This window comes from Carcharhinus amblyrhynchos, chromosome 1 (assembly GCF_965287045.1).
Source record: "Carcharhinus amblyrhynchos chromosome 1, sCarAmb.v2.hapA, whole genome shotgun sequence".
In the NCBI taxonomy this organism is placed as follows: domain Eukaryota; kingdom Metazoa; phylum Chordata; class Chondrichthyes; order Carcharhiniformes; family Carcharhinidae; genus Carcharhinus; species Carcharhinus amblyrhynchos.
In genome coordinates this window covers 42,968,053-42,989,394 of record NC_137324.1, presented here as the reverse complement: position 1 = coordinate 42,989,394, position 21,342 = coordinate 42,968,053, and positions in this window count along the sequence as shown.

Genomic DNA, 21,342 nt, shown 5'->3' with positions numbered 1-21,342 from the left:
ACCACAGGACTTGCAGTGTTTAACTGTTTAACTGTTCAATCGTTCTGATTGTAATTTTGAGAGGGCTGACTGCACTAGATCAGTTAAGCCTTGGTGTCGACTCAGGAAAAAGTAAACAAGCCTTGTCCAAAGATGTGCAGGTTAGGATGATTGGCTATGCTAAGAAATTGCCCCTTAGTGTCCAGGGATGCATAGGTCAGAGGGATTAGTGGGTATAATATGTAGGGATATTGGGGTAGGGCCTGGGTGGGATTGTGTTCGGTGCAGACTCAATGGGCTGAAGGGCCTCTTTCTGCACTGTAGGGTTCTATGGTTCAATTGGCTGCAAGCTAAAAGAGCTATAACAATGGAAAAGACATTTGAAGCATTATGGCTAAAAATTGTTGCATGCATAGCTCTGAGAGAAAATATACAGTAAAATGTTGAAAAGAATGACGGATAAAAGTTTAGATTAAACAGCTCCAGCACCATGTCTTCTTCCCCTGGAGATCCACCCCTGCTATGGGATTGATGGATTTCAAGGTTCAAGGCTTACTTGCTCACTATGGGATTAGACACTGCTGGTGCAGCAGCTATTCACAAGAAGGTGTTGCTTGCACATTGCTTCTGAGCAGAAAGCCAATGAATTTTCATGCAGAAAGCCAGTGACTATTCAAGCAGCTCGCAGAGGCTCCATATACATTTGACAAAATGGGAAGTGCTCTTAATAAATACTTCAGGCCAATGAAAAGTGTAATGATCGAACAATATTTATTCTGTCAGAGATGGCAGGGAAATGGAGAGCCAATTGAACAAATGTTGTATTGGAGCATTGTGTTGGGTAGCTTCTACATATAAAATTGGCACATGAACTAGTGAACCAACCTGTGACCATTTCATTGAAAATACTTCAATTACACCAATTAAAAATCCTCTTTCTATGAAGATAGTGATTTAAAATTGGAAAATGTGGCAACCTTGACAGTCCATATCAGATCTGCCATGTTGGATTCAAAGAGATTATATCGATGCATACACTTAGACTCAAATTTGCAGACGTATCTTGCCCAACCAGCTCATGTGCAAGGGTGAAAGATGAAGAGACCTCAGCAGCCTCATCAACACATGCCCTATCATGGTCAAATATCTTCAAAATAGAGTCAAATTGTGCAGCTGCCCATCAATTTGCCATGTCCAGTTCCAGGGAAGAAGTAACTTCTTAATAATTATTTTTAATTTAATTTTAATTTAAAGTTACCCTGGGGAAGGTGGTAGTGAGCTGTCTTCTTGAATCACTGCAGATCATGTGCTGTGGGTTGATCCACAATGCCATTACAGAGGGAATTCCAGGATTTTGACCCAGCGATTGTGAAGGAACAGTGATATATTTCCAAATCGGGATGGTGAGTGACTTTGAGGGGAACTTGCAGGTTGTGGTGTTCCCATGTATCTACTGCCCTTGTCCTTCTAAATGGAAGTGGTCATGGCTTTGGAAGGTGCAGTCTAAGAACTTTTGGTGAATTGTTGCAGTGCAACTTGTAGATAGTGCACACCGTGCTACAGATATCAGTGGTGGAGGGAGTGGGTGTTTGTGGGTGTGGTAACAATCAAGCAGGCTGCCTTGTCCTGGATGTTGACAGGTTTTCTTGAGTGTTTTTGGAGCTGCATCAATTCAGTCAAGAGGGGAGTATTCTATTACACTCCTGGCTTTTGTCTTGTCGATAGTGGATAGGATTTGGGGAGTCAGGAGGTGAGTTACTCATTGCAGTATTCCTAGCTTCTGACCTGCTGTTGAAATGACTGTGGTTATGTGATGAGTGTAACTCACATTTAAAGTGGAATAACTTTGTAAAGGTGCGCAGACTGTCAAATAAAATAATTTCAACCGTCCACACATGGAGGGGTCTGTTGCTGAGAGTAAAGTGAGGCATGTAACTAGCATCATGAATGGTAAAGCAGCAGGTCATTTTAAGCATTGCTTAGCCAAGATCATAGTGTCAGTGTTCAATGTTGGTGTGAAAGCATAGATTTAGAGTGACACACTTTACCATTGACATTTTCTGTAACTTTTTCTCACTTCTGTAACAGACACGCATCAAGTTTATGATGACATTATTATTTCAGTTTTCAGTACGATCAGTTACAGTATGCAATCAAAATGCCTAGAGAGCTTAACATTCTATGTAACCAAAGTCAGAAGCTTTATGGGGAATAAACCTTTTCAGCAGCCTTAGATTCAAATGGGAAGATCCTACGAACACACACATTAATATGATCGATGATTCAGAATATGCACACTGGCATTCTTCCTCATTTACAGCACTTGGGGAGATTAAGAGGTACTGTCATGCTCCCCGCATTGATACATCAATTCCACCAGTTTCACAAAGTCTGCAAATGGTTGCCATTTGCAATCCATGTTGAAGTGTCACAGGAGCCGAAATAACTACAAGCAGATGGGACTGAACAAAACGATTAATTACCATGCATATCAAACCTGAATCATTGCACACCCCAGAAATGGTGAACCCAGGCTATGCATCATCTTCAAGGTGGTCATCTCAGATGAGCATTCACTTCCTAGGACCCAAAGCATAATTTCATCACTCCACCCATGACTATCTTGATGTACTATTAGCAAAGCAAAACCAATATCTTAGGAAACAAAGAGTAGGAATTAATGGGTGCTTTTCAAGTTGGCAGGCAGTAACTACTGGAGTGTCACAGGAATCAGTGCTGGGATCCTAGCTATTCACAATATATATTAATGATTTGGATGGGGGAACAAAATGTAACATCTCAAAGTTTGCAGATGATAACAAGTTGGGTGGGAGGGTAAACTATGACAAGGATGCAGAGGTCCTTCAGAATGATCTAGACAGATTGGGTGAGTGGGCAAATCAATGGCAGATGCAGCATAATTTGGATAAACCTGAGGTTATTCACTTTGGAAGCAAATACAAGAAGGCAGATTACAACCTGAATGGCTTTAAATTGGGAGAGGGGAGTGTGCAGCAGGACCTGGGTGTCCATATGCACCAGTTGCTGAAGGTAAGCATGCAGGTGCAGCAGGCGATAAAGAAGGCAAATGGCACATTGGCCTTCATTGCCAGAGGTTTCGAGTATAGGAGCAGGGATGTGTTGTTGAAATTATACAGGACCTTGGTGAGGCCACACCTAGAGTATTGCGTGCAGTTTTGGTTTCCTTTTCTGAGGAAGGATGTTCTTGTTCTTGAGGGAGTGCAGCGAAGATTTACCAGGCTGATTCTGGGGATGGACGGTCTGATGGATGACAACAGATCGATTAGGAAACAATTGTTTTTGCTGGAGTTCAGATGAATGAGGGGGGATCTCATAGAAACTTATAAAATTCTAACAGGACTTGACAAGGTAGATGCAGTGAGGATACTTCTGGATGATGGTCATCATCTGGTACTGGGATGATGGGCATCTTCTTGAAGCAGAGAAAGATGGCAAATTGCTGTAAAGAGAGGTTGAAGACATCTGCGAATACCCCCACAAAGTGATCCGCGTGGGATCTGAGAGCTCATCCGGGTACCCCACCTGGCCATCACACCCCATCTGACATTTGCAATAGTGATCCCAGATACAGGTCCACCCAGGGCTTCCAGGTGGAGGGCATGCCCTCACTGATCTCTTGCTCAAAACTGGTGTAGCATGCACTGAGCTCATCAAGGAGGGGAGCATTGGAGCTGGTGATTTTACATGCCTCCATCTTGTAGCCTGTTATGTCTTGCAGACCTTGCCATAGTCAGCGGGACCTGTCTGGCTAGCCTGGGAGTTGAGCTTGGTCTGGCTACTGTCTTTTGGGATATTTGATGGATCTCCTTAGATCCTATCTGTTTTTTTATAGATGATGTGGAGATGCCAGCGTTGGACTGGGATAAACACAGTAAGAGGCCTCGCAACAGCGGGTTAAAGTCCAACAGGTCTATTTGGTAGCATGGCCTGCGCTACAAAATAAACCTGTTGGACCTCAGCTTGGTGTTGTGAGACTTCTTACTTATATAAGTCAGGGTCGCCTCAGATCTAGACTTCAACAAGCAGTGGATATCTCTGTTCATGCATGATTTCTGGTTGGGGAACACGCAGATTTGCTTGTTTGGCACACATTCTTTCTACACATTTACTACTGAAATCAGTTACTGTAGAGGCGTACTCGTTCAGGCTGGTCGCAGAGTTTTCTGAAAACTCTGACCAATCTACTGACTCCAAGCAGTCCCATAGGAGATTATCCAATCCCTCAGACCAACATTGCATGACTTCCTTCGATGGATTGTCCTGCTTTAGTTTTTGCTTGTAAGCCAGGAACAGGAGCACAGCCTTGTGATCAGATTTGCCAAAGTGTGAGCGGACAATAGAGTAGTAGTTTGATTTTTGTATAGCATTGGTCTAGGATGTTTGGGTCTCTGGCGGAACATGAGATATGTTGGTGTAACTTGGTGGTGTGCTCTTGAGCTTGGCCTGTTTGAAGTCCCCGGCCACGATGAACGAGGCCTCGGGATTTTTCATCTCAAGGCTATTCGTAGTGGTGTGTATTTTGTCCAGCACGATCTTCATGTCCGCATGGGGTGGGATGTGAACTGCCGTCAAGATAACAGAGGTGAACTCCCGTGGAAGGAAACAGGGGCGGCATTTTAGCATCAGGTATTCTAGGTCTGGAGAGCAGAAACTCGCCAGTGTTGCTACATCTAGGCTCCATAAGATGTTGATTAGGAGGCAGATCCCACCTCCCTGAGCTTTGCCTGAGGCTGCTGTATAGTCCATTCGATGGACTGAGAAGTCCTCTGGTTATAGGGCACTGTCCAGTGAAGCAGGAGTGAGCCATGCCTCCATGAAACAGAGCACACATCTGCCCCTCAGTTCTCTTTGGAAAATGAGTCTGGCTTTAAGTTTGTTTAGCTTGTTTTCCAGAGATTGGACATTTGCAAACAGTAAGTTGGGGAGGGGAAACTTGGGACCGCGTTGTTTCACTCTCACCGGCAGGCCTGCACATTTTCCATGCTTCCTGGAGTGACTGCTTCTTTTTGAGCCTGGGGAACGGTAAGAGTGGGTTGCGGTGTTAAAGATATAGTTGTGTCCAATGACGTTCTTCACTCTGATCGGAATGTGCAAAAATCCACCCAAGATTGGAGTCCAACCTGGGTTCCTGGCACTGTGAGACAGCAGTGCTAACCATGGTGCCACCATACCATCCACTAATCCACTGGAATAAATTTAAGGAGCAGATAGATTTTAATTAGTAGCAGGAGTAGGCAGATAAATTGAGATGAGACCGAGATGAGATCAGCCATAATCATATTGAATGGTGGAGTAGGCTTGAATTGCCTACTCCTGCTCCTAGTTCTTATGTAGTTATGTTCAGTCACGATATGCCTTCTGCACAACAAACTGCATAACAGAAGCCGGGGATCACAGTTGCTCCTGAAATAGCAACAAAATGGAAAATAATGCTATTGTTACGAGCATACATTGCCCAAAGGAAAGCATGGTGGATGTAATCACTGAGCTTTCACAGCCATGTGTAGCATCACAATAAAAATCTGGTTGAACTGAAGCTGTTTGCAGAGCATTCTTGTCAAGGTTTGCAGGTACATTTCATCCGGTGGCATGACTGCGATAATTGCCTGGAAGATTTAAGGCCCTGTGAGTGAAATTGTATTTGTGGAGAATTTGGGAATATGTAGACAGGATACTTAATACAATGGCTACATTGACAAGTTAAGAGCAAGTGCTGTTGCAGACAGTGTTCGATTCTGCCCTGCAGTCTTTTTCAGGCTCTTTCTGTTTCACTTCATGGTCCCCTGGAGACTTTGATGTTTGAGGCCTCCATTATGATGCCTCTTTTAAAAGGACATATGATAAAACAAAAACAGAAAGTGCTGGAAAAACTCAGTAGGTCTGGCAGTATCTGTGGTGAGCAGCAGAATAATTGGGTCAATCTTACCAGAATTTAGCAGAGTGTTCTTTCCGGTGACAGGAACAGGTCGGTTTTCTCTCCAGATCTTACCACACTCTGTCAAAATAAAACAACTGGTGAGTTTCACACCATAGTACTGTGTGTGTGTGTGTGTGTGTGTGTGTGTGTTGGGACTTGGGGGGGTCAAAATAGGCTGGCAAAGGCTAGATGCATTGAAATCAGAGTGCCACATTTAAGGGGCACTTGATCAGAACATGAATGATCTTACCTAACTCCCCTCAGCCACACAGTCACTGCTGACACCCAAGGTCCACTCCCCCAACCCAAATGGAATCATTAGCAAGTCCAGCTCCCATGTCCACTCCCGGCAATCACCACAGACCAATGAATCCCATCCTCAGCCCATGAGGCTCCCACTGGGGACTGTCCCTAACAATGGCCCCTTGGTAAAGGTTGACACTACCAGGTTGGCACTGGCATGCATTATGTTAAAATGTATGTAAATCAGGTTCATGCCCAGTGTGGCCCTGTAAGTGAAATTGTATTTGTGAGCGTAAACATAGTTACGCCACCAGTGGGGGGCAGAGAAGATCAGAATTCACGCCTTGAGTCCACACCGGCAGTATCACGGATGGCCAGAGTGGGCTCAAGGTCCCGCCCAACATTTGGAATCAGAAAGTGCAATTTGAGTTGAAATGTTAATTCTGTTTGTCTCTTTCCATGGATGCTGTCAGACCTGCTGAGTGTGTTTTTTTCCCCAGTCATTCCTGTTTTCATTTCAGATTTTCAGCATCTGCAGTATATTGCTTTTACCACACCTTGAAACATTTGAAGTGCTGTGCTGCAGGAACCCTGGTTGATCCAGTCACTTAAAATGTTGGCTAGAATGCTCCAGCCATTCACACCCCACCGTCGCTGCAAGCCAAGACTGAGAAGTTGGCACTCAGCCAAATCTCCGTTCTCTGCAGCACGACTGGAGAATTGTGGCCATTGTTTTGACATTCAGTTAGGCTCAAGTTGATCTATGTATCTCATTACATGTGTCCACCTGATGCCCTGGGACGCCAGAGACACCATGGCTCTATCAAATTGCATTAGTTGGATAGGAACCACCCCTTATATTTGTACATCAGGGCCTAATATTGAAGGGAATAGTTGATTGCCTTAAAATGAAGGTATCATGACAGTTGGTTGAGAAATGTGCTTGGCTTGTCTAATCTAATGCAAATAGTCACAAAGACATTGTATAATCCCATTCTATCCATGTAGATAGTGTGCATGCTATGCCATATAGGTGCAATCTACAAGCCTCTGGACTTTCTGAAATCCTGTCACTCTGGGAAATCGCCCAGCCCTGTCACATTATTCTGGGTGTCTATGGGGAAAACAATGCAAAGATTTTCTCCAGGATCACATTGCTGAAGTGGTGACTAGGATGATAACAAAGAGTGAAAGGGAAGCTCAGATCTTGGCCGCCACTAGCAATGCTCCACATGAAGAAGAATCTGCATGCAGTCAGACTGGAGGAATGGTTGTATTCTTGCCAATAAAATCTCACAGATACAATTCTTCTTACAAGTGGAATTATGTGTGTCCCTATCTTTAGGAAAATTGTTGGGTGATCACTATAGAAAAATGCGCTGAGTACACAGGCTTTGTGAACTTGCAGTTGGGTGTCCTCAGTCAGATTGCTGTTGTTCCGTGCTTTCATACTAGCATGGACACAACAGCTGCAGCTGTGTGCTGGTTTCAGATCAAGTAACAGATTACTGGTAGTCTTGGAGCTTAAATATATTCAACAATTTCAAGCATCACATTGTAAGTGCAGATAGATGATGACATGGCAATATCCAGGACAATGCTGTTTGTCTTTCTGATGCTGATAGTCAACCCAAATACTTTACAGGCATGAGAGAGTCTGTCTGTTTGCCACTAACAGTGTTCCTCAGCGTGGAATGCTATTGCAGCGTAGTCAACTCTTTGATGAGGACTTGGCACACCTTTGTTTTGTACCTCTGATGAATAAAACTGAACAGCTTTCTGTCAGTTCTGGTACACAGGTGATCTGAGGATATGATAGCAGAAAATAGAAGATACCAAAGTGTTTCAGTGCCAGGGCACAACTTTGTTTAACTCCAATGCAGATCTCAAAGGATTCTGATGCTGCCCTGTCATAGCTGGCCTTATCCACTCTGTTGTCACGGAAAGAGGAGGTCACATTGAGCAGCTTCAGCAGGCAGCCAATTTTCTACAATATCTTAGATAGATCACTTCTGCTCACATGGTCAAGTGCCTTGCTGTGATTGATGAAGATCGCTGATCGATGACTGAGAAGATCATGTGAATTGCCCATCTTCCACTTCAGAAACCACACTGGGTTTTGGGATGGATGCCAGGATCTGGAATCTGACAAGGACAATGCAGTTGGATATATTTCCCATGATGCTCAGTAGGGTGATGCCTTGATCTGCAATCGCTGCGGTCAGCCTTATCCTTGTACTGAGTCATGACCTTTGTATCATGCATGTCCTGAGACACTGACCTCCCCCTCGCCAGCAGTGAAATAGAAGATTGTATAGATGCAGTGGGTGTGACTATTTGCCATGCTTGATGGGTTCACGTATCAAGGGCCTGGAGCTATGACCAGGGCAAGTGAGTCAACAGCTTTGCTCAGCTGCTTCATTGTGGTTCAATATCCAGCCAGGTTTTCTATGGTGTTGAGAGCTTCCTCAGTGATAGTGTTCTCAGTCCAACGCCGGCATCTCCACATCATGTCTTCAGCAGGCCAGCAATCGCACTGTGGTGGGGTCAAAAAGGCAGCGATGCAGGATTGTTGGGCTGGCCAGCAATTGAGCAGGCCCGGAATTGGGAAGCTAGCAGACAGGGACCATTGCCCATGCGCCGATCTTAGCGCTGACATGTGCACTGGCCCTCACAGCACCATGCTGCTGGCTTCTCCAGCAGCAATGAACCCTACCCATTGCTTTCTGGAGTGAATCATGCTAGTGTACTCTGTGTGCACAGAGTGTGGGAGATTGATTTTGAAGCTCCCGCTCAAAAAAAAGCAGGATTTACTTCAGTTTTTGTGTGAATTCGACGCTTGGAATTTTTTTGGGAAGGCCTGACTATGTTTTGCTTTGAAAGGTGTTAGTTACAGAAAGCTCACATTGGCAGCTCAAGTAATCTCCATCTGTTCTCATTTATCTCCTCCAGATCATGATATCTGAAGTAAGAGAGCTTTGCCTCATAGTTAACATCTTGCCTTAAAATCCTCCAGTATAGGTATGTTGTGACTCACCAATTCTGCACATAGCAGTGACAGGATCCTCACTGAACTAACCTTTCACCTCTGTAGTGGAGAGCAGCATACATAGGAGGTTAACAAGTCAATGGGGAGGGCAGCACTGGGGTGGCACAGTGGCACAGTGGTTAGCACTGCTGTCTCACAGCTTCAAGGATCTGGATTCAAGTCCCGAATTGGGTCACTGTTTGTGTGGAGTCTGCATGTTCTCCCCATGTCTGTGTGGGCTTCTTCTGGGTGCTCAGGTTTCCTCCCACAGTCCAAAGTTGTGCTGTTTAAGTGGATTGATTTGATTTAATTTATAATTGTCACACGTATTAGCATGCAGTGAAAAGTATTGTTTCTTGCGCACTCTGCAGACAGAGCATACCGTTCATAGAGAAGAAAATAAGAGAGTGCAGAATTGACCATGCTAAATTGCACCTCGGTGTCAGGGAGACTAGCTAAGGCAAGTGCATGGGATTATGGGTATAGGGCCTGGTGGCTGTGCAGGCTCAATGGGCTGAATGGCCTCCTTCTGCACTGTAAGATTCCATGAAATCACTGGTTGCACACCCACAGTTAGCTTGGCTGATTTTCCTGTAAGCACTATTTGCCATTGAAGAGAGCAGATCATGGGATCACCAAAATATAAGGGCACTTCCATGGTGATATGCATTGTGACACTATTTTAACTCTTGGGATATAGGACAATCTGCACCAAAGCCTTCTGAGGACATAAGCGGCAAGCATCAAAAATCAACAGCATTCTTGATAAATTGCAGAAAATTGGAATGATTGTACACAACTCATTTTAGAAGAGCAGATAGATGACTCAATGTATGGCACAGACACATTTTGGGAAGCTGCAGGAATGTCTAAGTGACTTTGCAGTAACTTCATAAACATATTCACATTATCTCCCCAACTATTTCAAGTGGGAGCTCCCAAAACTGAACAAATATGTCACCAGAAATGGGTGAAAACAAATCCCTACCCGATTCACAACTTTTATTTTTAGGGAATTTGGGCATTGCTGATTGGGCCAGCATTTAATGCCCACCCCTAATTGCCTTTGAACTGAATATTAGATCAGCTCAGAGGGCACTTAAGAGCCAACCAATTACTGTGGGTCTGGAGTTATATGTGAATCAGACCAGGGAAGGACAGCAGCTTTCCTTCCCTAAAGGACATTCATGACCAGATGGGTTACTACGGCATCTAACAATGGCTTCATGGTCAACATTCAATTCCCCAGATTTTTATTGAATTCAAAATTCACCATTTGCCATGGTGGGATCTGAACCTGTGTCCCCAGAATGTCACCTCAGGTCTCTGGATTATTAGTCCAGGAACAATGCCAAAGCGCCTAGCAGAATTTTATTTGTACAGGAATACCAAGATGAGTTGGAAAATCCAGGCAAGCTCAATCAATTTTTCTCCCTGCTCTGCTCCAATGTAAACCAGGCACCCAGCTCTTTCGCCATTGAACTTGAGTGTTTTTTTTCTGAATTACTTTAATTGAAGTGCAGTGGTCTACTTCACTGGCTCAACACAGGATAGGAAACAGTTGATTCGCCCCATTAAAGAGTTGGGGCAATACTGTGTGGAGATGTCATTTATGCTTGTGGCTGATGTCAGAAACAGCAGCCAAATTGCTATCCCTCATACAGAACAGTCTTGCTGCACTGAAGAATTCATTAAATTGATCTACCTGCAAGTTGCTGGCTGCCCTTTTACAGATTCTCTGAGGCATAATGCTGAGCACGCAGGATAAACACATACTGAAAATCAACCAGCTCAGCCTAAACAAATGTAACACTAAATGGATTAACAAAGACAGGAAAACAACCTCTCCAAATCCTACAGGGAGCGAGCAGAAGAGACTCAATGGGATGAATATATCAAAATTAAGAAACAAGGGTGATCAGAAGGGCTAAGGGGGATCTAGAAAAGTGTAAAGCTGCAGGGACTAAGCAATGAAACTCTTTCAGTGCTACAATAGCAAGAGTGCCTTATGAGAAATGGGAGAACCATAAAAGATGCAGACAGGCTCGAAACTGGAGTGAAGAAAATACGATAAAAATTTTGAATAATTTCTTCCTCCAAGGACTCACAAAGGAAGACATGAGCAGCATGTTCTCCCCAGCAGGGATAGCCTAAGCAAATTTAAGACTTCCTGATATGTGAGATAGCTGTTCTAGTTAAGCTAACGGGGCAACACGGTGGCACAGTGGTTGGCACTGCTGCCTCACAGTGCCAAGGACCCAGTTCCATTCCCGGCTTGGGTCGCTGTCTGTATGGAGTCTGCATGTTCTTCCTGTGCCTTCGTGGGTTTTCCCTTGGTTCTCCAGTTTACTCCCACACTCAGAAAGATGTGCTGGTTAGGTGAATTGGCCAGGCTAAATACTCCCTCAGTGTATCTAAATTGGCACTGGAGTGTGGTTACTGGGGGATTTTACAATAACTTCATTGCGGTGTGAACGTAAGCCTACTTGTGACACAAATAAATAAACTTTAACAGAGCCCAATACTGTAAATGCCAAGTATGGATGGCAGTTAGCCCAAACTCTCGAAGAAGACTTTGTGAAGATTCTGGAAACCATTATGAGGCAGTCACTGAACATTGGGAGGACAACAGTGGATTAGAAATAGGTCAATGTGATGCCTATATTCAAAGATGATGATGAAACAGAGACGAATAACTCTGATGTCAATTGCCTTCCATTTTAAATAATGCATCTGGGTGATCAGGAGTACATCTGAGGATCATCTCTGCAACTACAACCAAGTAGACTAAGTTGAGGGACAAAGTGTTACCCCCATCCCCCACACCAATTTTTGACATGCTCCAACCTCCAAAACATGAACCCCAATACGCACTCCTATCTCTACCCCTCCGTCCTTTTGAACCTCCAACCTTTTCATGACTAAGAACTCCAGACTTATCTCTATGCTCAGTCACCATGGATCATCTCCTTGAACATAGAACATAGAACATTACAGCGCAGAACAGGCCCTTCGGCCCACGATGTTGCGCCGACCAATTACAAAAAACAATGACCCACTAGCCTATACCAATCCCTTTTCGTCCATAAACCTATCCACAGATCTCTTAAACGCCCCCAAACTAGGCGCATTTACAACTGCAGCAGGCAGGGCATTCCTATCCCTCACCACCCGCTGGGTAAAGAACTTACCCCTGACATCCGTCCTGTAGCTACCCCCCCTTAATTTAAAGCCATGCCCCCTCGTGCTAGCTTTCTCCATCCGAGGAAAAAGGCTATCACTATCCACCCTATCTAAACCTCTAATCATCTTATATGTTTCAATAAGATCCCCTCTTAGCCGCCTTCTTTCCAACGAAAACAACCCTAAATCCCTCAGTCTCTCCTCATAGGACCTCCCCACCATACCAGGCAACATCCTAGTAAACCTCCTCTGCACCCTCTCCAACGCCTCCACATCCTTCTTGTAATGCGGGGACCAGAACTGCACACAGTACTCCAAGTGCGGCCGCACCAGAGTAGTGTACAGTTGCAACATGACGCTGCGACTCCTAAATTCAATCCCCCTACCAATAAACGCCAAGACACCGTACGCCTTCTTAACAACCTTATCTACTTGATTCCCAACTTTCAGGGATCTATGTACACATACACCTAGATCCCTCTGTTCATCCACACTATTCAAAGTCCTCCCGTTAGCCCTATACTCGACACATCTGTTGCTCCTACCAAAGTGAATTACCTCACACTTCTCCTTGGGGCTTGTAGTCTCAGCAGTGGCCACTACTGAGTTCTCAAGGGTCGGGCATCTTATCCTTGAGTGGCAGGAGTCACCTCATTAAGCCTATCACCAGCATTTTATCACCATAAAGCAGCCTTTTATAAAGTTAGTCAGCTCAGAACTGACTTTTCTAAAAGGAGGGTGAGCAATATGCCCCCCACATCATAAAGTTCAGCCTGATGACTCCAACAACCTAGGTGCACCTGGCTCATCTTCTACCACCTCCATAGCTATATGATACAATGTCAATGGAGTTGTCTATTAACTGTGGCAATGAAGTTCTATTACTTGGTCTCCAATACAACCAGATATGATGCAGGGAAAAAGCCCAATGGGCAGAAAGTTTTAAGAACCATTTAATGATTGAAGTCACTTGCTGCGCCAATGCCAATTACTGCAGGTTATGTCTCAAATTACTCAAGTTAATTGCCTTCAGTTTAAATATTCTAAAAGAACAATGACATATAACATTTAATGTAGTCAAGTTTGAGATTTATCATGGAAAGGAATCATAAAAACATAAGAACTAGGAGTGGGAATAGGCTTGAGCCTGCTCTGCCATTCAATACAATCATTGGTGATTGCATGTCAGCCTCATCTCCACCTTCCAACCCAATCCCCATAACCCTTCATCCAGCTATTAATTAAAAACCTATTTATCTCATCCATAAGTTTGTTTAATGTTCTGGAGTCCACTGCACTCTGGGGTAGGAAATTCCACAGATTAATGACCCTTTGAGTGAAATAATTCCTCCACATTTCTGGTTTAAATAGGCCTTAGCCTAAAGCTTGGACATCTCATTTTAGAATGTTCACCAAGGGGAAACATCTGATCTATGTCTATTCTTAGCATCTTATGCATCTCAATTGGAATTCCTCTCATTCTTCTCTAAACCTAAACTGTTCAATCTCTCTTCATAAGACAATTCTTTACTGGAATCAATCCAGTAAACTTTCTCTGCACTGCCCCTAATGCATTTATACCCTTCATCAAGTAAGGCGACCAAAACTATGTGAAGTACTCCAGGTGGAATCTCACCAATGCATTGTACAGTTGAAAAAGCATTTTCTGGCTTTTATACTCTATTCTGTTAACAATGAATGCCAAAATTCTATTTGCCTTCACCTGCTGCACCTGCATGTTAACTTTCTGTGATTTGTGCATGAGGACGCCCAGATTCTTCTGCATTGAAGAATTTTGAACTTTCTGTCCATTTAGCTAATAAGTTGCCTTTTTAGTCCGCCAACCAAAATGCTTTGTTGTGCTTTCGCGCTGTTCCACTTGCGCATGCTGTTGTTGTCACTCAATCTCTTTGGTCTTCGGAGGTTTCAGAAGGTCAAATAAAGAACATAGCTGCTTTTTTTTATCACGAGTAATGCAGGAAAGATGTTGGTCGCGGAAATGTGGGTTTGCAATGGAACAATGAGAATTTGTTAAGGCATTGGATAAGTGAACCTTGTCCTTTGATTATTTTCAAAGGATGTTTCATGGTTTGGACAAAGTGTTTGCTGATCCATTAGTGGCAAAGTGATATGGAGCGGATGTAATATGTTGAATTTCATAGTAACTGTGAATTTCACAATAATTTCATTGCATTGTAATGAGAGCCTTACTTGTGACTAATAAACCAACTTTTTTTAATGTTATTTTCTTATAGGAAGTTTTCAAATTCCTGTGAGACAAATTGAGGTCAGTTGTCACTTACTAGCTATTCTGAAAATCCAAAGTGACTAAATTCTTCTCCCACTTTCTCAATAGTCCTCTCAGATGATGTAAATGTCCTCACGGTGACTTCTGGCCGTTTGGTCTGAGCGTCAACAGTTACTAAAAACATGTGTCCTTTGAAAGATCCTGCAAAATGCATGTGCACATATGGCCAAGCCTCTTCAGGCCATTCCCATGGATGCAGCAGTGCTAAGAGTGGCAGGTTTCTTACCTTTGCACAGAAACAACATGTCTTTTTTCTTAGAAACCATCATCAAGTCCAGCCCACCAGAAATAGCTTTTTGTTATTTCATTCATGTGAATAATTTCACAGTGACATTCATGTAGCTTTTCTTACTTTCGTTTCCACAATGGTGGCAAAATAATCACTCTGAGGCCCCATAAAAGACACCCTGACTGCACTGACAACTCCATTCTCCCAGTGTAGTAATGTTCCAGAGTAGGTGTTTCCGAAGGATTTTTTTGTAAAACTATGAACATCATTTCAGAGAGCACAAGTTATTCCAAGTGTCTTCTCACTTGCCTAGAAGTGACAGGTGTGTTGTCTACTTGTTCAAAGTAGAAAATATTTCTCTTTTGTTAGAGAGAAGAAGGTTAAGAGGTGACTTAATAGAGGCATACAAGATGATCAGAGGATTAGGCAGGGTGAACAATGAGAGCCTTTTTCCTCAGATGGTGATGGCTAGTACAAGGGGACATAGCTTTAAATTGAGGGATGATAGATATAGGACAGATGTCAGAGGTCCGTTCTTTACTCAAGAGAGTAGTAAGGGTGTGGAATACCCTGCCTGTAACAGCAGTGGACTCACCAACATTTAGGACATTTAAATGGTCATTTGATAAACATTATGGATGATATTGGAATAGTGTAGGTGAGATGGGCTTTAGATTGATTTTCACAGGTCGGCACAACATCGAGGGCCGAAGGGCCTGTACTGCACTGTAATGTTCTATGTTCTATGCTTAAATAGTCTGAAGTTCTGATAGTGGCAATGTAGATTAAACTGAGGGTATTTAATGGTGTAACTGTGTGCAAATAAGAGCAATGCCCATCCTTCTTTCCATGCTGGACAAAATTCCCTTGTGTGACCCAAAAAAAGGAGTGAGTGGGTGATGGCCCATCAACACTGTAAACTCTCTCTCACACAGGAATTAATGGAATTCCTTGATTCCAAAAATGATCCCCAGTGCTTCCATTCAATTTGGGTATAGTTTCTCTTAGCCTTGCTCAAAGTTCAAGAAGCAAAAGCAATGGGTATTTCTTCACCCGATCGTATGATGTGGGAGACCACCGCTCCTACACCAGTATCACAAGCTCATTGTAAGGGTAGAGTAGGATCAAAGTACAGTAAAAGCTTCAAACTTAATTAATGCTTCTTTGGCTTGTGTGAAGGTGTTATTGTATTGATCTGATCACTTCCATGTCCTGTTCTGGCACCAGAGGTTGTGTAATGCTTTCAAAATCTTTGCCAAATTTGGGACAAGTCTTCCATATTAATTCAAAAATCTCAGGAAAGAATGTAACTGGCTTATATTCTGTGCTGTAGGCACCTTTGCCATGGCCTCAACATTAGAAGGAGATTTGTAAAAGCCAGTGGTATTAATCACATGTCCCAAATACTCAACAGAGGATTGGAAGAACTCACAATTGTCTTCTGGATTGTCAGACCATAGATTACCAACCTTTGGAGAGTCAAATCCAAATTTTCGAAGATGTTCCTCTTCATCTCTTCCAGTGATTCAGATATCATCCAAATAACATTGGACCACTCAGGATGTATTTTATTTTCCTTTGAAACAATGCAAGACCACAGGAGGTGCTAGAAGTCTTAAAGCACATCAAGGTAGATAAATCCCTGGTACCTGATGAAATGTATCCCAGGACATTTAGACTAGGGAGGAAAGAGATATTTGAATCATCGATCATCACAAGCGAGGTGCCTGAAGATTGAAGAGTATCAAATGTTGTGCCTTTGTTTAAAAAGGGCTGCAGGGAAAAGCCTGGGAACTACAATCCAATGAGCCTCACCTGTGGTGGGTAAGTTGTTGGAACGTATTTTGAGAGACAGGATCTACAGGCATTTAGAGACGCAAGGAATGATTAGGGAAAGTCAGAATGACTTTGTGGGTAGAAAATCATGTCTCACAAATTTCACTGATTTCTTTGAAGGGGTAACCAAAAAGGTAGATGAGGGCAGTGCAGTTGATGTTGTCTACATGGACTTTAACAAGGCCTTTGGCAAGGTACCGCATGGTAAGTTGTTCCATAAAGTTAAATCTGAAGGGTTCCAGGGTAAGTTAGCTAAATGGATACAAAATTGGCTTGATGAAAGAAGCCAAAGGGTGATTATGGAGGGTTGTTTTTCAAACTGGAGACGTGTGACCAGTGGTATGCCCCCGGGATCAGTGCTGGATCCACTGTTATTTGTCATTTATATTAATGATTTGAATGGGAACATAGAAGGCATGGTTAGTAAGTTTGCAGATGACACCAAGATTGGTGACATAGTGGACAGTGAAGAAAGTTATCTCAAATTGCAACAGGATCTTGATCAAATGAGCCAATGAGCTGGCGAATGGCAGATGGAGTTTAATTAGATAAATGCAAGGTGATGCATTTTGGTAGCTTGAACTAGGGTAGGTCTTACTTGGTTAATGGTAGGGCATTGGGAAGAGTTACAGAGCAAAGAGATTGAGGGGTCACTGGTGGACAAAGTGGTGAAGAAGGCATTCAGCTTGCTTGGTTTCATTAATCAGAACATTCAATACAGGAGCTGGGACATCTTGTTGAAGTTGTACAAGACATTGGTAGGACCACACTTGGAATACTGTGCACAGTTCTAGTCATCTTATTATAGAAAGGATATTATTAAACTAGAAAGAGTGCGGAAAAGATTGACTAGGATGCTACCAGGACTTGACAGTTTGAGTTATAAGGAGAGGTTGGACAGACTGGGACTTTTTTCTCTGAGGCGTAGAAGGCTGAGGGGTGAACTTAAAGACGTCTATAAAATAATGAGGGGCATAGATCAGCTAAATAGTCAATATCTTTTCCCAAAGGTAGGTGAGTCTAAAACTACAGGACATAGGTTTAAGGTGAGAGGGGAGAGATACAAAAGTGTCCAGAGGGGCAAGTTGCCAGAGGTAGTAGTAGAGGGGGTACAACTTTGTCTTTTAAAAAGCATTCAGACAGTTACATGAGTAAGGTGGGTATGATGGATATGGGCCAAACGCAGGCAACTGGGACTAGCTTCGGGGTTTAAAAAAAGGGCGGCATGGACAAGTTGGGCCAAAGGACCTGTTTTCATGCTGTAAACCTCTACGACTCTCTCTGTTATACCAAATGGCAATCTTAGATACTGGAGCAAGCTCTTAATTGTCCTGAGTGTCAGAAGTTCTTGTGACTTCTTGACCATTATAATAACTCCATGAGTCAGCCGTAAAGGAACAGTGCTTTATTTCACAAAATAAAGTAAAGCAAAAACCACAAGCCTGTTGTGAACACAACAAGTTCCAACTGGCACATATACAGGGCTTTATGCAGGGCTCAGAATATGAGCTGTACTGCTTAGTTACTTACCAATTCCCAGGGAGCTAGTATTCAATGAATCCAATAGGGAGGTCAATTAGTGATTTCCCATGCAAGTCATGGGGATTATCACATTCACATTCATCTGCCTGTAGGCTTGGTGCAGATCCATTTTATGGAAATTTTGGCCTGCCACTAATCCCACAAACAGGTCCTCAATGTGAGGTAAGGTGCCCTTAACATTGGTTTAGGGTGTCCTTCAAGTCCCTGCAAATCCTCATGGATCTGTCTTTCTTGAGACCAGAACAATGGGCGTGGCCTATGTTCCAAAACTCCAGTTTTCACAAGTCACTCCAAATCGGTCTCCAACTTCAACCTAATAGCATATTGTACAGCCTTGCCTTGAGGAATTTTGCTTAGCTTCTATCTTTTATTTTTAGTTCCACTATAATGTCCTTCATGCTCCCTAATTGAGTCTTTGAAAACAACATTGTACATTTTTAAAAAATTCATGAGGCCTGATCCCTCAGTGGCTATCATGTGGACTTCAGCCCAGTTCAGTCAAATCTTCTCCAGTTATGCATGATGCTTCAATAATGAGTAGTTCCCTTCATTATATAAAGAGGCAAATATATCAAACTCAAGGCATCACTATTTATTTTCCCAAGTTTCCCTAACACCCATGCTTTTCTCAACAGTAAATACTGATGACCTTACATAGATGACTTTGTTGATCCTTAAGAGGCCCTATTCTCTCCCTTGTCGCTTTTTTGCCCTTGATGTATTTGTAGAAGCTCTTTGGATTCTCCTTTGCCTTATTGGCCAAAACAATCTTGTGTCCCCTTTTTGCCCTCTTAACTCTACTCCTACATCCCCTATATTCTTCAAGTATAGGAGTGTACAAATAGATAATCTCTGGCATTAGCAAGACTGCTGCCACTGCCAACTTTTATCCTTTCCAGCTGTCCTACCAGCAGTGGAGCGGCTCGGTATCTGTGTATAGTATCGATGATTTTACCGGCATGCCTGCCCCAATTCCAGGGGTGGGCGAGGCTCAGAGAACAGCGTTCTCCGTTGGCCTCGGGTGGGATCATATTAAATTTGGGCGGACATGCCGGTAAAATTATTGTGATAACGCCTCATCTGACTGTGTGTCATTTCACTCTTCTCAACCCTGTTGTACATCATGGATATTACTCTTTTTGATTTGTTTAAATGGAGTCTTGGTTTGTTCTTGCTTTTTATTTTTATCAATAGTTTGTTTTCTGTTCCTACAAACAGGATTTTTGTGCCTTTTTTCCATTACTTTGATAGTTGACATTTGGCATTGTGGAATAATGGTTAGCACTGCTCCTTTACAGCACCAGGGATCCAGATTCAATTCCAGTCTTGGGTCACTGTCTGTGTGAAATTTGTATGTTTTCCCTGTGTCTTCATGTGTTTCCTCCAGGTGCTCTGTTTTCCCCCCACAATCAAAAGATGTGAAAGTTAGATGGATTGGCCTTACTAAATTGCTAGAGTGTCCTAAAGTGTGTAGGTTAGTGGAATTGGTCAAATAAATGTGCGGGGTTATGGGCATAGGGCAGGGGCTGGGCCTTGGTAAGATGCTCAGTCGCAGAGTTGGTGCAGACTCAGTGGGTCGAATGGCCTTCTTCTGCGGTGAAGGGATTCTATGAAAAAAATTATCTTTATTTCAGCATTCAGCAGCAAAAGCTCTGGCTTTGCACACTGGTAAAATGTAAGAGCCCCGGCAGCTTTGGATCTTGATTCAGCAGATATTTTATGCACTCCAGTGGATGAACTTAATTGCTTGGCTTCCTTCGCAGCCAGCTCCATAGAAATAGTGATTTCAATGGTTTTCTGAAGAGCGAGGTTACTCTCAGTTAACAGCTGTTTTTTTACATTGCTTCGCTGCGTAGACGACAAACAAGTCTGTCATGAATGGTGTCATTAAGCACTTCTCCAAATTCACAATATTCTGCATGTGTTTTCAGCACTGCCTCAAGTTGTGCAATTGACTCTCTCTCCTCTTAGTTTCTTCTGTGGAATCTAAAACACTCTGCATTCATCAGGTATTTAGGTGAAAAATGTGCTTGTAAAATTTCCACAATTTGCTTGTCCATTTTATTGCCGGATTTATTGGGTTGCACAAGACTCTGGAGGAAATTAAAAGTTGTCTTCCCCCACCACCTCCCCTCCTCCCCTCCTCCCCACCACCTCCCCCCCCCACACCACCTCTCCACCCACACACACACACACACACTCAGGAAAGTAGGCATCCTGCCTTTATTTATTTTGCTTGCCAGCGCTAAATATTCAAAATGCCCAGTATAAGAGCTCCACTGCTCCACATTTTCATCAAAAACTCCAATGATGTCAAAAGCTCTCACCACTCTGTATTGAGTTTTCCTGTATGCATATTTTGCAACCACGTTTCCAGCAGCTAACTTAGTTTTCATCTTCATGCAAAGTCTAAGTTAGGCTAGAATCTGTTTTCAGAGTATCTTTCACTCATGTCCACAGAAGCCCTCTCGTTTTCCACGTAGACAGCAATGCAGTGCACTGTGTGAAAAGTTTCCTTTCTTCTTCTGGTTTTTCTTCTTAAACTTCTGCTTTTGAGTGGTTTCGCAAGAACATGTCTGTTGTTCTCATCCTCAGTTTCTTTGTGTATTTGGTGAATGACACTGGAGCACTTTGGTAGAAACAAATGGAATTTTATTCATGATGTGCTTATTCTTATGTCTGCTGCTTCTCTCCGTTTCCTGCTCTCCACCTCATTATGTCGACCATGCACGTGTGTGAATGGAGTTAAACCTTGCAAGAGTATTTCCTGACGTACATTACTATAGGAGGGCTCTATAGTGAGACAAAAGACAAATATGTAACAAATTGGCAGCACAGTGGTTAGCACTGCTGCCTCACAGCGCCTGAGACCCGGGTTCAATTCTTCCCGGTTGTATCACAGCTTGGTACGTCTCCTGCTCTCCCCAAGGCCACAAGAAACTACAAAAGGTCATGAATGTAGCCCAGCCCATCACACAAACTAGCCTTCCATCCATTGACTCTGACTACACTTCCTGCAGCCTTAGAAAAGCAGC